This window comes from Perissodus microlepis, chromosome 22 (assembly GCF_051167445.1).
Source record: "Perissodus microlepis isolate ML-2025 ecotype Zambia chromosome 22, ASM5116744v1, whole genome shotgun sequence".
Lineage (NCBI taxonomy): Eukaryota > Metazoa > Chordata > Actinopteri > Cichliformes > Cichlidae > Perissodus > Perissodus microlepis.
Genome location: NC_140481.1, coordinates 7,076,056 through 7,081,793, shown reverse-complemented (window position 1 = coordinate 7,081,793; position 5,738 = coordinate 7,076,056). Strand labels below are relative to the sequence as shown.

At 38.0% G+C, this 5,738-nt stretch overlaps 1 long non-coding RNA gene across 1 annotated transcript; it reads left to right on the top strand.

Annotated features, from left to right (window-relative positions):
• Positions 1-3,176: 3,176 nt before the first annotated feature.
• LOC146362505 (uncharacterized) lies at positions 3,177-5,453 on the top strand. Its single transcript, XR_014799301.1, has 2 exons — positions 3,177-3,334; positions 3,948-5,453. It is a non-coding gene; the product is annotated as an uncharacterized LOC146362505 (long non-coding RNA).
• Positions 5,454-5,738: the final 285 nt, after the last annotated feature.

Sequence of the window (5,738 nt, the reverse complement as noted above, 5' to 3'; positions counted from 1 at the left end):
CCATCACCTGGCCACATGATAACTGTGTGGAGTTTGCATGCTCTTCCTGCGTTCCGGCTTCCTCTCAAAGAAATGTAATTAGTGGGGTTAGGTTAATTGGCGAAGCTAAATTGCCCATAGATGTGAATGTGAGTGTGCCACTGGTGCCTCCACATGTCCACCACATTAGAAACACCTCTGATTTGTTGTCAAAAATATTGTTTGTTGTTGTTTAAGTTTTTTAAAAATATATTTTAATATAACTTTACAGTTAATGGGATCATTTGAAAGAACTAGCAAACCTTATTTCACAACTGTCAAATTAATTACAACTTTATTTTTTTACAACTGTCAAAGTTATTCTGTATGCAGTTTGGTTAAACATGCAGAAAGTGTTTGTACCAATGACTTTGTGTGAATTGCACGTTTTAGCACAGATCAGTTAGATTACTCTAAAAAGCTTAAAATGTTTAGGATATCTGCCTGAGAGCACATGATAACATGCCTCTTTAGCAGTGCTGTTGCTCATGAATCTGTTCACATCTCACAAAAAGCTCTACAAGGCAAGACTGTTCCACTCCACTGCACAGCGAAAGTCAGTCTCTCTCATAATAGCTCTGGGCAATTTCAGACCACACAGAATGACAAGGGAATCAATTTCCCTGGTTAGGTTATAGATGGATTTTCTCTCTCTCTCTCTCTCTCTCTTGCTCTTTTTTCATAAGAAATAACTGCAATACGTTATATGAATTATTAAGAAGTCTTTTGCAGTGTTACATAAAGAAGGCTACACCACCACCACTACCCTCTGAAATATAATGAATATTGTTATGGGTTCAGAAATAATTTTTAGAAATTTGCATTTGCTGATCTTGCTTCACAATTTTGACCAAAGATTGGGTACTTTGAATATTCTTGCGACATGTTCATGGGCTTTGAATATTAAATAGTCACTATACGTCCTGTAATCTATCACAAGAATTCAGCTAACTTTGTTCCATTACATAATGAAAAGCTAGTTGATTTGTGGAACTAGCCTGACCTCATGTGGAGGATACTGCACAAAGCAGTTTCTAACACACTCTCTTGAAGAGAGTAATGACTACTTTTTGGATTATGTGAAGTTGCTAGGACCTTACTTACTCTTTCATCTACACTCTTTGATTATATGTAATTAAAAATGCACTTAACTCTATCATGCTTAAAGAATTGCTGTATTACATCCATTACACTTTGACTGGACACAAAGACACGCTAAGGCAAAGATGATCAGTCTGATCTGATCCATCTGATGGAATAAACATAAGTAGCTAAAGGCACTAATTAGATTAATGAGCGCACTGCTCATCAAATATGTCAACAGGCATGATGTAATAGAAAACAAGAGTGGGGCAAAAGCATGTACCTTAAATGATTAATCACAGATTATTCCACAGGCATAAGCAGTTGGTGAATGCTCAGAGCTACAAGGTAGCTTCCAAATTGCTTTTTTCAAAACACTTTCTTCTTTTTTTCCCTGCTTTTTTTTTTTTTGCAATTGAAAGCCTGTTATTGACAGGCCGCATAACTTTGTTAGACTGGACTCAGGGTTTCCCTCAAGCAAGTACTTGCGCTATAGTAACTACTAGAAGCTAAGGCAGAGCTGAGACCAGTAATCTGGGTGAATAAATACCAATGTGCACTATTGAACAAAGTTTAAATAAAGCTAAACTTGTGTAATATGTTTGATGCCTTTGTGAAATATGAATTAGGGCTGTAAATCTTTATCGGTAACTAATCTAATAATCACAGTGACTATTAATGTAAATGAAATATTACATAATGAATTACAAAAGTAAAGAAAATGCTAAGCCCCTGGGCTCAAATGGATGACTTTCAACTGCCAAAATTTGAGTCTTAGGAATTTTTTTTAAATCTTTAACATATACTTTTATAAATGTCAAAAAACATTAAAAACAATGATCAAGATCCACAATCCAACTTTAATTAAAAGGCACTATAATATCTATCTATCTATCTATCTATCTATAAATAAAACTTTCTCCACTCACCCTGTGGGTGGTTTTTGGTTGTGCTTCAAGCTTGAGATCTAGGTAGATCTCATGCCCTGCCGGTCATCAGATACCCTGCTAGGATAATAAGCTGCCCAAAGGAGGAGAGAGAAGTCACTGACTTCAAGACAACAAACCTTCTTATCATGCATGGAGCGTTTCACCCCAAATACAGCATCATGAGACTGTACGCTATGCAGAAGGCCAAATTCTAGTGTGTCAAAACCAATATTAAAGATGAAACAACAAACATCCATGAGTATATCAGGAAGATAACCACAACTGATCATGTGCTTAGTGGATAACTCAGGCCGCAGAAACCTGAGAAAGAAGAGCCGCAACAACAGGAACCATCATGAAGGGACAGGAGCCTGTACAGCATGTACCACACCAGGTAAGACCCCAGGTGCAGGCTGTGCAAAGATGCCCCTGAGACAATGCAGCACATAACAGCAGGGTGCACGATGCTAGTATGCAGGGAATGTCACAGAAAACATGAAAAAATTAAAATTAAGGCAACTGATTGCCTTAAGTACTTGCTTTAAGTACATTTCTTCAGTTCAATGGTATTTTCTTGGCCTCCAAAAGTCATTGCAGATTTGGATGAAAGGAAAGAGGGAAGAAAAGAGAAAAGCAAACAAAAGAAAAAAAGAAAAAGAAAACAAAGTGTGCTAATGCTAGAATTCAAAATCTCATTTTGAGGCTCCTGTCCCTTATAATTGCTAATATAGAACCAACAACCTACTAAATATGTATGCAAAAAACAAAGTAGTTAAAAAAAACACAGGCTTGCAAAAATAATAGTTTTGCTGATGCCTAAATAATCCAATTATTCAAACTGGCTTTTTTGCTATGACTCTGCTTTTGGTAGTTTAAACATATTTGTGAATGTTTACTTAACAGTTTAAACAGATTTTCTTTCTGTTATTTTATCATTACTTCTTCTCACGAACAAACCGGAATTAAGCTTCCTTTGCGCCTGTTCAACACTTTAGAAACAAAAAACAGTACATTCACAGTGAGATGCTAATTACGGCTATATTCCCAGCGTAAAACGTAAAAGTAACTACCGTATGTCTGTCCGGGCTCGCGGTAGGAGGGACTGTGTTGCCATGACAATGACGTCAATGTTGGTGTCGAGTAACCAAAGGTCAAAATAAAGACAAGTGAATGAAAACGGAAGGAAACTAAACAGGCTTCCTAGAATAGCACAGAACATTACCAGGTTGACTCAAAATACAAAGTAATTTCCTGCACTGGATGCTGTCGTGTCGTTCGTCCGGGGATAATCGTTTTATATACCGGTAAGGGAACGTCACACAGCACAAGGTTAGGGTCACAGACGAGCTAACAGCAGCTAGCGAGCTAGCTGTAGCCTAGGTCGTTGGTTAGCTAGTGCTAACACTTACCACATTATATTGTTTAGTCTGGTAGGACGCCTGGCAGCACAAAGTTACTTTAAGCAGTTCTCTAGAGATGCCGGTTACCTCACAAGCAGTTGACGTTTGTTACTAACAGTCATCTTGCTGTTTAAGTTAGCTTTTTCTATGTTCAGTTAGGTAGGACACAGTAGCTGGCCTTGCAACAGTCTTTACCAGCAGTGCAAGTTTACTTCAGTGACATTACAGTACCGTTAAACCGCAATATGCTTCTAAATAACAAGGCACCAAACAGCTGTTTCGTAGCTAATGTAATTTAACCTGTGGCGCAAGTCAGCGTGAAACAGCAGGCTGGCATGTTAATCTTTTGAGGCAGTGCAGTGAGAGACAAAGTTGTTTTGTTTTGTTGTCGTTTTTCTCCCAGGAGCACCATTGTGCTAATTCACGAGGCTCTATGGATGCTTGGCACTAAAGTATTTCGGAAAAGATTAAATGTTAACTTTACTCCTCATTTTTCCTCTTTTTTTCTTTCTTTAAGGAGCCACGAAACTGTACACGGTTATACATCTGGTCAGCGTTCGCTTCAGACAGCATCTACATTTTCATAGTATGTCTTCCTGGTCCAGTGCGTGAACTGTGTTCCAAATATTATGCTGCTGCTTCTTCTTCTTTTTCTTTCATATCTAATGGCAGAAATGATTATGCAGTCACATGTCAGTAGGATTTAAACAGATACAGCTGAGTTTTTTTTTTTTTTGTTCTCTTTTAAATTGGACATGGTTGCTAATTGGTTTGCCAGGTGTTTGTTATTAAATAACCTCTAGTTAAATTAAACAAGTTGCATTTCTCATGCAAAATGGGAGTGTGATTTCTCAGAAGATAAAGTGTGGCAGAAGTGCAGTGTCTGGCATGAAAAACATGGATATAATTTTGGAAAAATGAAGAGGGTTCATAAAAATCTTGGGGGAAGTGTGAGTCAAATAGAGAAATGGTGCTAAGGTGGGTGTATTGTGTTGTTTTGTTGCTTTTTCACCTTACTGTGTGGAGTTACACATGTGCTCCCTGTGTCTGTCCAGAAGACATGCATGGTAGGTGCCTATTCTGTATTCGCCACAAACATGGATGTATACTAAAGTGCTTAAGGGCTTGGAGTAAATGAACCATATTTTTAAGAAAGACTTCTAATAAACAAAATAAAAACATGTTTCCAAGAGACCAGATATCTGTAATTTTAAAACTGTTTGAGCCACCAGTGAAAGCCTTGCTACTATGGTCCAGGTGGATGGGGTTCTAGATGATTGGTAAACACCAACCTAACTCACCAAGCAGAAGGCAGAGGGATCTGAACTGGAATACTGTGTAGCGAGATGATTAGACCCACTTCATTGTGTCAAAATGTCCTCATAGGTGTATTGTGATCCCAACTTGGCAATGTCCTAACATGCTATGGAAAGGTTTTTCTTTTCTAGGCTCCCTGGTTGCTCAAAAGGAAAACCACAGTGTGGCCATTATAACCGTCTGACCTTAACTCTATTAAGGACCTGGGCTGGCATCTTCAGGTCAAATGTAGGTGGAAAGTGTTTGTATAATCTGCATTTAAGGCTCCACATGCACTTGGTAGTCTGGGGCTGTAAACATCCCCGACTGGAAGCTGTCTGCACCACAGAGCTTTCAGTCTGATGTTTGCGGCTGCTGGCTACCCCCTACTGCCAAGTTAACCTTTTTATTCAATATTCATTGAAATCCATACCTGATTTAGACACTGTGCTCCTTTTAAAGTGTAGTTTTGTGTTCAGTTGTTCAGACTCAGTTCATGTAAACATCCTACACTCAGCTGTTATTGATTGCCACAGAGGCTGAGAGGAGGTTGTTTACTTGAACTGGTTGGGAATGATACTTGGACTTAAGATGGAGTGCCTTCATTCACATCGTCTGTTACACATCATTCATGAGCTAGCCTGGAATCGACGGCTCAAGGGGAAGAAATTTGAAGTCTTATTTGTCAATTGTTCTGGTTTTTAACAAATAAAGCTACTTGAATACATCTTTGACTCTGTGCTTATTTGCTTAATTTTTTAAATAATTTTTAAAAAAGAGATGAACTTATTTAAAATGATTCAAATAACACTCATTACCTTTTTTACTTATTGTGGCACAGTGGTATGTTATGATTTGCCCTTTCTTTCAGGTAAAGGGGAAACTGGATGGTGGCTACAATAATACTAACCACTCAGTATTTCACTTCAGAACACATTTTGATCATTGTTTTAGTTTTCTATCTCCAGTTTGATTTGATTGGCTCTGTATTTTGAAAGCATCCTGTTAGAAG